This window comes from Durio zibethinus, chromosome 11 (genome assembly GCF_047325235.1).
Source record: "Durio zibethinus cultivar Kanyao isolate XHJ-2024 chromosome 11, ASM4732523v1, whole genome shotgun sequence".
Classification (NCBI taxonomy): Eukaryota; Viridiplantae; Streptophyta; class Magnoliopsida; order Malvales; family Malvaceae; genus Durio; species Durio zibethinus.
Genome location: NC_143172.1, coordinates 10,696,330 through 10,706,734, shown reverse-complemented (window position 1 = coordinate 10,706,734; position 10,405 = coordinate 10,696,330).

Below are 10,405 nucleotides of genomic sequence, written 5' to 3'. Positions count from 1 at the left end.
ATTAATCATTTTTATTAATTTTCATCTAGATATAAACATTTCATTTTTTTATTAATGTTACATCTTCTTATTATTTTTTATAATTATGTTTTATCATTGTATCAATTAATAAAAATTTTTGTTAGACTACATTTTTTTCGAATTTTTGTATTTTTATATTTGTACATTTTTTTGCCACATTATTATCCACATGTGCAAAAATATGCTAACATGTCATTAATTTAAGGGTAGAATGACTTAGATAGTGAAAAATAAGAATTGAGGGACTTATTTAGATGCAATAATAGTTTAAGGACTTAGATTGTTTTGAATATTGCAAAAGCTTTTATATATATATATATAAATATATATATATATATATTTAGCCTTAAATATAAATGAAATAACAAAAATGAATGCTAAAAGTTACTAACGTGTTAACTTTTTTAAGTACTTGGCACACGTATCATATATAAATGGTTTCAAGTTAAACTTTTGAAATTAATAGATTTGTTGTGACTAAAATTAGATTGACAAAGTTAAAAAAAAAAAAAAAGCTAGGGTGACAAAAACACAAGTTTTCGAGACTTTTTCTTGTTTCCCGTTTAACTAAACCTAATTTTCTCAATATATTAAGTTGCAAACTTGGTTTCACCTACTTTTTTAGAGTGAAAATAATTTTGTGTATCGCTACAACATGGGTTAACCCTTGAAGCTTCATCTCTTTTCCTAACTACAGACATCCTATTTGACATCTCATTTTTAGTATCATACATGTACATCTGAGCAAATTTAGGATTCTAATTAGGAAAGGGAAGCAACGACTTAATCCGATGATGATTTTACCCACAAATCTTGAAAACATATGGGTCTACTCTATTATTGATACTGTTATCAACTTTACCTTTGGTTGAGGTAAATTGGAACATACAATAGCATACTCTTATGTTATCCCTAAAATCTATACATCTACATCTTTTATCATATCTAAGTAGGCTATCTAAAAACTTTAAAATTTTTTGAAAGTAGACAACCAAACAATTCTTTGCTTATAACGCAGTGTAAATGTAGGATTACGTGTTTGCTTTGAAATACTAACTCTCTTTTTGTACCACATTATAGCATCATAGAAGCGACAAACACACTTAAGACCATCGAAATTAAAAGTTACAAAACATGTTCCTCGAACAAAAAATGAAAAAAAAATAATAAACAAAAATCTTATTAGTATCACATAAAATAAACCAAATAGATTAAATCATCAATGAATAAATTATAGTAAATTTAACCTAACTTACTTGAATGCTCATTCCATTTTGTCTCCCTACGATAGCCACTCAATTATTCTCAGTCTCCTAAACCAACTATTATATCATGCTTGTCACCTAAAGACATTAAAGGCAAAGACACAAAACTAAATATAAGTCAACCACTACCATATAATTAGAGGAGAAAAGAGTGTAAAAACACCAAAAATGAATGAAAGATTGCCAGTAGATTTTATGTGCAGACTATATTTAGAAAACTTGTCAAACCATCCAATTGCAACTCAAAGTTTCTTTTTTATATATATATATATGAGTAGTTGAATTTCTTGCAATAAGGGACTTAGGTGTTTTAACTGCAACTGGCTCTAATTCCCCATTAACACCAATAGTTGAATGCAATGATATATGAGACTAATATCCATTCTTTGTGTTAGAAATAATAGAAGCTTGTCCTGATACATCACTGGCAAACCCCATTAAATCATCTAGCAAATCTGAAGATTTTCTCCTAACTATCTTTGGCCTAACTAACACATCTATTATCCTGAGGTCCATTAATAACAAATTGAGGAAAAGTACCCATAATTAGAATTTCCTACTTTTCAACCCACTATAACATAATACTACTATCATTGACCTAACCAACACATCTATTATCTCCTGATACTATTCTCCCTTACTCAACTAATAAGATCCATGGCTAAAAGCTTTTTACTTAACAGACAAAACCTTCAAGCAATATATACATGAACAAAAAAGAAAAAAAATAGCATAGCTACTTACAGCAAAAAAGCAAGAGATCAAGAACCCAAAAAAAAATTGACGTAATAAAGAACAACTAAACCTAGACAATGAACTTCAAAAAAATCTATATAAATAAAAAGAAACACAACAATAGTAGAAAAACAAAAACTTAACTTTGAGCTTACCTCAAACTTAATCAACCAAAAACCTTCAACAATAAAAAAAAAAGAATAATAATTAAAAAACCATTTTCAAACAACATACAAAACCAAAGAAATTTCCACTCAAACCATTTTCCATTAATGATAGAAAAAGTATAAACTAATCAAGACAACTAAAAGAAAAAACAAGATGAAAAGAAATGTAAGATGCTGACAATCAATCTAACACAAAAATGGCCTAAAACAAACCATAAAAAACACTAATACAAACTTCAAAATGAAATTAAATAACATGAAAATCACCTTGAATCAAATCACCTTAAATGAAATTAGCGATGACCTTGAATAAAAAAAACTCTTAGCTATATACTTGTTGGTAACCACCTACAAGGGGTGGGTTACATCCCATAAAATAAATTGCCCAAATTAACTGCCTTGGGTAGTTTATTTTCATGTCATGAAACTACCTTAGGCAATTTACAAACTCTTTTAAAAAAAAATGCCACCCATCTCATTTTGTTATATAGTAATGGCATTCAGCCATTAAAAGAAAAAGAAGGAAAAAAAGTTTCTCACAAAAGAAAATTAAGAGAAAAGAGAGAGCAATCGAACATGCGTAATATAAATTTCAAGAAGAATTCTTGCTTTAGTGTGTTGAAGAACTTATGCCGAGGAAATGAACTACTTTTGAATAATGATTTTATTCAACGACTAGTAATTCAAGTCAAATTTTCACTTTTGCTTCCATTAAACAAGTATATGTGATTATATTCGTATATATATTGCATGTATTTTATCATTCATTAGTATCAGAGCAAGGTTGGCTTATGTTCTGGTTCGTTTGTATGTTTCTCATAGCCAAAAACATGATATGTTCTTGCATGCTTGCAAACATTCATAGGAATTGACATAAGTTGTGTTATTGATATAATTAATGTTTTAATAATTCTTGGAATATAAAAAAAAGGAAATGCAATTGCTGTTTCACCATTTTTTTAATCAATTGTTTTTTGATTTCTAGATAAAGCATCTGAATGCCCTAGGAAAAATTTAAAAAAATTAATTTGTTTTCAAAATAGAAAGCAAGCATTCAAATGCCATGTCCAGAGCATTCTAATTCCTTTTGTTTTTCAAAAATATTCTTTAAAAAATGTTTTTTATCCTTCATTGACTTTGAAATGTTAGATCACATAAAAATGATTGAGATAATTCTTAATCATTTTTTTGACTTGTGTTGACTCATAAATTAATGATTTTCTTGTATTTTGTTACAAAGAATTATGACTATTTTTGTGAAGACTCCCATCATTATGAGGACATAGGCATAATTTTTTAGAGTCAAAAGGCTATCGGGGGATTTGACACAATGCCGAATAGATCCAAATGTTGCTATTGATGGGCATGTCATCAAGGTCATTGGCATGATTTAAGAATTAATCTGGTGTATCTACATGCACATTAAGAATAACCAGATCAAATATAAAATTCTAATGGGTATACTTTTGACTCATAGATAAAAGAATTTTTTTCAAAATATCTAGATATCTTTTAAGAGTGATCCTAAATATGAAACATTAATTAAGAGTTTTGTAAAGGAATAAGTGAGAATGGGAGCAAAGAGGAGTGTGAGCCTCTTTGTTTGCCTAAGTCTTAATAATGGGAAATACAAAATTCCTTAAGCTCTATGGATAAACAATGTGAATGTAAAACTATTAGAAGAATTTTTAAAATATATCCTTATTCTTAGACAAGTCATTTGAAATGATTAGAAACATGTTTGATTAACATTTAGTATGTATATATATATATATATATTTATTATGAACATGTTTTTGGATTTGAACTATGTTTTGTAAAACTTGCTTGTGTGAAATCAATGTATATGTTATTAATTATATGTTGGTAACCTTATGGTTAATGAAAATTCTAAAATAATTGATTTGTTCTATCTTAGAATGCTTGATTTTGGTTAATAAAATAAATTAGTAATAAACAAACACATTAAATAATGGAATTTGATTACGAACATAGTGACCTTTTAGTTTTATTTTTATGTGAATGATTATCACTATTTTATTTGTAACATTATGGCAAAATAAGAAGTGTGCAATGCTAGGTATTAATTAGTGCATATGTCTCTCGAATGTAAAATTATACTTTGAAATGGCTTCCATTTTAAAAAACATTGTTGTTGAGTTAAATAAGGGTGAGAAGCTAAATGGGAATGATTTGAGAATTGAAGCATGAAAATCTAGTATGTATTTGAAGAATAAGCAGTTCTTGAGGTTTTAAACAATGTCCTTGATGAGTCTGAGAAAGGGAATAAGTCCTAGCATTGAAGGGTCGAAAGGTTTATGAGGCCTAAAAAAAAAATTTCACTACATGTATTATGTTGTTTAGTAGTATGAAAAATGATATTATGAGTGAGTTTCAATTTCATGGAATAACCAAAAAGAAATGGAGTACCCTAAAAGCAAAGCTTGGTGCAACTTTAGTTACCAAACTAAGGCAGCTTACTATCAAGTTTGACACATATAAAAAGTAGCCTAATCATAAAATGAGACAACATGTGACAAAGATGTCAAACTTGATAAGTGAGCTACAGAAGGTTGGCCATACTCTGACAAATGAACAACAAGTTCAAGCTATTATTCGTTCTTTGCTACATAACTGGGAACATATAAAGGTTAACATTAACCATAAAGAGAGTATAAAAACTCTCAATGATATTTTTCATCATCTTCAACTAGAGAAAGATTGTATGGAAGCATCTAAACCTAGTGTTGATGCTTATATGGCATCATCTAGTTCAAAAAAAAATTTTAGAATTCAAACACAACCCACATGATGGGACCATGAAAAAAGCTCCTAATAGGCTAAAGAGTGGCCAAACCGGTAAAGGACAAGGTCCTAAAGCTTATCCTAAAAAGAATAAACTAAGAATCAAGTTCTTTAACTATGGCAAAAGGGGTCACTTTGCTCGTGAATGTAATGAGCTAAAGAAGGTAGAAACTCTTAAAGCATTTATACATAATACTAAAGGTACTATATTTATTTCTAATATTATTATGATGACTGAATCACATCTTTAATGGATTGTAAATCAGGGGCCACATACCATATAGCATGAAATAGAAATGCATCAGTGGATTTTTGTCAAATTTCACGCGAAAAAAAATTAATCTATGTAGGAAACAATTCATTGATTGAAGTAAAGTGAATTGGCATCTGCAAGCTATTTATTTGTGGTAGAAAAACCCTTATCCTACATGATGCATTTAGTTAGGATTTGTTTTAAATTTCAACAATACTAGATTGAGTTTGTATTTGGATACAACTTATTATGAATTTAGATATTTGTCAAATGGTTTTATAATGTTAGATATTGTTCCATACAATAATCTAAGCTTTTCCCTTATCATTGATTATGAGGCGAATATTAATGTGAATATTTGGCATGGTAGACTTAGCTATATAGGTCAACAAAAAATGGATAGATTAACAAAATAGGGATTATTAGGCCCTATTAAGAAAGTCAATTTACCATTATGTGAAAGTTATCTAGCAAGAAAAATGATAAGAAAACCATTTGGTAAGAAAACTTTGAAGTTTCATTGTAGTTGATACATTCTGACATTTGTGGCTTGATGAATGTTAGGTTATGGAAAAGAGGTCAGTATTCCATCAAATTCATTAATGATTTTACATGTTTTGGGTTTATTTATTTGATTTCTCACAAGTCTAAAGCATTGGAGTGCTTTAGAAAGTATGTGACCTTGGTAGAGAATCAATTAGATAAAAACGTTAAGCTGTTAAGAATGGATTAAGAATGTGAGTATTTGTCCAATCAATTTAGAAAATTATGTGATGAAAAGGGTATTGATAAGCAGTTGACCATTCTAACAACTCCACAATAAAATAGTGTTACAAAGAAAAGAAATAAGGCTTTTTTGGAAATGGTAAGGTTTATAATGGCCCAAGCAAATTTGTCAATCGCTTTTTGGGGTAATACATTGTTAACTACGGCCTATATACTGAATAGAGTATTTTTCAAGTTGGTTATGTCTACCCCTTAAGAATTATGGACAGGGAGAAAACCTAATCTCAATAATTTGAGACCATTGGGTTATGCTGCTTATGTACATGAGACCACTCATCTATATGGCAAGCTAGGTCCTCGAGACAAAAAGAGTATATTTGTAAGATACTCCAAGAATACAATGGGATACATGTTCATAGGTGAACAGTCAAGTGGGAGTGTAACTGAATTTGAATCTCGGGATGCCACTTTCTTGAAAAGTGAATTTCTAAACAAAGGTGAGATAGATAAAAAAATATCTTTTACAAGATTAAAAAAGTAAATAATTTGTTAGTTACAAATCAATTAATGCATATTCCTAATCAAGAACTAATACTATCTTATCCAAGTGGGAGCATAACTAAAAATGATGAATTTGGTGAATTAGTTTTCCAATAATCACAAGTCAGGCGAATGAATCGTGGAAATGTTTCTCGACATGATTTTGATTTTAAAAGAGAAGTGTTTTTTATTACTCTACTAGATGAAAAAGAGTTAAGAAATGTTAAAGATGCTTTCTCATCTTTTGTAAAAGAAAAATGGATGAAAGTAATAGAAGAAGAGATGGAGTCTATGAGATCAAACTATGTTTGAGAATTAGTTGATCTTCTTAAAGGATACAAAGCGATTGGGAACAAATGGTTTCTTAAGATTAAACATAAGTTCAATGGGACAAATGAAATACATAAAGCTTGTTTGCTAGCAAAAGGGTATACTCAACAATAGAGAATTAATTTTGAGAAAACTTTCTGTCCTATTGTAAGATTTACCTCAATACACATGATACTAGCCATTATAGCCAGTTTAGATTTGGAGTTATATCAAATGGATGTGAAAACTACCTTCTTAGAGTTTCTTACTCTAGTGTTGTTGGAGGCCTTATGTATGCTATGATGTGCACAAGGCTAGACATTTGCTATATAGTGGACATGGTAAGCATATATCATCCAATCTAAGTCAACCCAATTGGAAAGCCATTAAAAGGATATTGAGATATCTAAAATGCACTATGAATTATTCATTGTGCTATCAATGAAGTGATTTGCACTTGGTCGACAATACAGACACTGATTAGGGAAGAGATTTAGATTAAAGAAAATCTACATCTAGCTATCTTTTCTTACTAAATAGTGGGGATATTTCATGGAGTAATAAGAAACAGACTTGTATAGTACTATCTATAATAGAAGCTAAATTTATAGCATTTTTAGTGGTAGTGTAAGAGGTTGTTTAGCTTAAGAGATTCTTGAATCATTTGGATTTGAAAAAGATGAGTCCAATTTTGTATTGGCGAATTACAATATGCAATCGTATTAAAAAAGATCCCAAATATCATTTTAAGACCAAACATATAGATACCAAATATAATTATGTAAGCAATATAGTTGTACAAAAAAAAGTCAACATGTAGTATATTTCTACACATAAGACGATTGTAGATTCATTTACTAAGCCCATACTTAGATATGTGTTTAATAGCCACATAAAATCTCTAGGATTGCATAGATGTTGATGTACATGTATTGATTAAATAATATATGATAGTTTTCCATTTAAGATAGCTTATATTAAATATAATTAATCCCATTAAAGTTTAGTATTTTTTTTTAGATGCATGCATGCTTGTATACGGTATGATTCAAAAGGTATGTCAAATAGATCATTGGCATTCTCATATAAGTAATTGCTTCAATGGTTTGGCACTATATAGATAAGATTATTTTTAAGTTATGGATGGAGAACCCAAACTTAAAATGAAATCGCCTTAATAAAAGATTAAGATAAGGTTGCTCAATATTAAGATTTATGATCGAAAGTGAATAAACTCACAATTCACTGTTTGTTTTAATAAGCCAAGTGGAAGTCCTATTGATAATGTGAAATTAAGTAGATTTGTAGACTTAAGTTAGATAATGAGAGTATCTAAATTATCAACTATACGGTATTGATATATAAATGATAAAAAACATACTTTGTTAGAGAAAAAAAGAGTAATACTGTAGCATATGTTTCATACCACATGTGTATTGTTTGACCAAACAGGGTAACAAAAGAATTGATCTCTGTTTCTTATTGTGTGAGACTTTTGAGGTTGAAAGATTTCATGTTTAGTACCCTCAAGGAATTTTGACTACTTCTTAAAGTTTTAGTTCAATGTTGGCTATCTTGGATTATAGCAATAGTAATGGATGATTCAATCGAATAGGACATATTTGGATAACAGTTGAATTAAAATGGAGAGATTCTAAAAGAAGCAAAGACCATTTTGGTGTCACATTTGGTTTTATTTATATGTCGATCAATTATGTTTGAAATGTCAAACATAATTGTGAATACATAAGTATATTATATAATATGATAAAAAAGAGATCGTGAGAATGTGAAATGTGATTGACTGGGTCGAAGGTGCTGTATACTTACTCTACTTGTACTTGAGAGTTACTATACATACCTAACTGTTATATAAGTGATTGGATATGATTATGAGCTGCTATATGCACCTAACAGTCGTATAGCAACTAAGCTCTCAAAGTATGTTGGTCGCACAGCTTGTTTCCTTATATGAACCTAATGCAAAAAATAGAGAAAATATTCTTAAGATTATGAGAGTTTGGCACCAATTTTATGCAAGTGGGAGATGCTGGTAATCACCCATAATGGGTAGGTTACATCCCATGAAATTAATTACCTTGGGCAGTTTATTTTCATGTCATAAAATTACCATAAGCAGTTTATAAACTCCTTTAAAGAAAACAAAATGCTACCCATCTCATTTTGTTATATAATAATGGCATTTGACCTCCTTCAAGAAAAAGTGAGAAAGGCATTATACAACGCTCAAGAGAAAAAGAAAGAGAGCAATTGGGTATGCATTATACAACTCTCAAGAGAAATTCTTACTTTAGGATGTTAAAGGACTTACGTTATTGAAATGAACAATTTTTGAACCGTGATTTTGTTCAACGACTAATAATGCAAGTCGGACTTTTGCTTCCACTTTTACTAAACTATTAAGTTTATATGATTATGTTCATATATATATATTGCATGTACTTTATCTTTTAGTATTCACCTTGAATTAAATTAGCAAGCAACCTTCAACAATTTTTGAAGAAAAAACAAAACAATAATCAAATAAGAAAGAACTCTTTTGGAATAACATGCAGCAAAAAAATCCCATTCAAACTATTATTCATCATTGATTAAAAAAATTATAAATTGATTGACCAAACACTAAACAAACACACAAAATATTGCTAACAAAAAAAAATCTCATTCAAACTATTATCCATTATTGACAAAACAAAGTATAACATGATAAACCAAACACTCAACAAACACTCAAAATGAAGAGAAAAATCAAAATATTACCAACCACTCTCGTGCAAAAAAAAAATATATATATATATTCAAAACCAACCACCCAAAAACATTCCTTACCAATCAAAATAAGAACATTATCATTAAGTTATTTCAAACTGGAACAACACAACATGCAAACCTCTAGAAAAAAAGTAATTCAAAAAAATTTAGGACAAAATAAAACCAAACATTGAAAATAAAGAAAAAAAAAAAGAATTCAAACCATTCAACTATTTAACTCCATAAAACCAAAACTGTTCCCAAAAACAAACAATAGAAACTAATCGAAATTCAAATTAATAACCAAAAGATGAAAAAATAACCTTTTACTTGAAATCATAATGTTATGAAAAAACAATAAAATGGTTAAGGAGAACTAGGCAGTGAAAAAAACAAAAATGAAAAAGAGAAACAAGTCAATAACAACCTAGGAATAATATAGAGCCTCGCATAAAGTTGACACCATTATCTTCGTTTTTTGTGCCAAAGTTTCACTTTTTTTTAAATCCTCTTTAATGTTATAGATTATATAAGACTAGAATCTCTTAAAAGAATAAAATATCAAAGTCCACAAAAGCCAAATAAAGCTTTAAAAAAAAAACAAAACAAAAAAAAAACCTAACCTGAAAAGAAACAAAAATTGGATAGCTATGAAGCCCAAAAGAAATAAAAAATAGATAGTGATCAAGCCTAGAATTTTTTAGGATATCTAGGGCTATATATGTTATTGTTTTTCATTGAAGTTTAATTGACACCCAATATCTTATAACTTTTCATTTTTTGGTTAATTGATTTGACACATTTTATGAAAA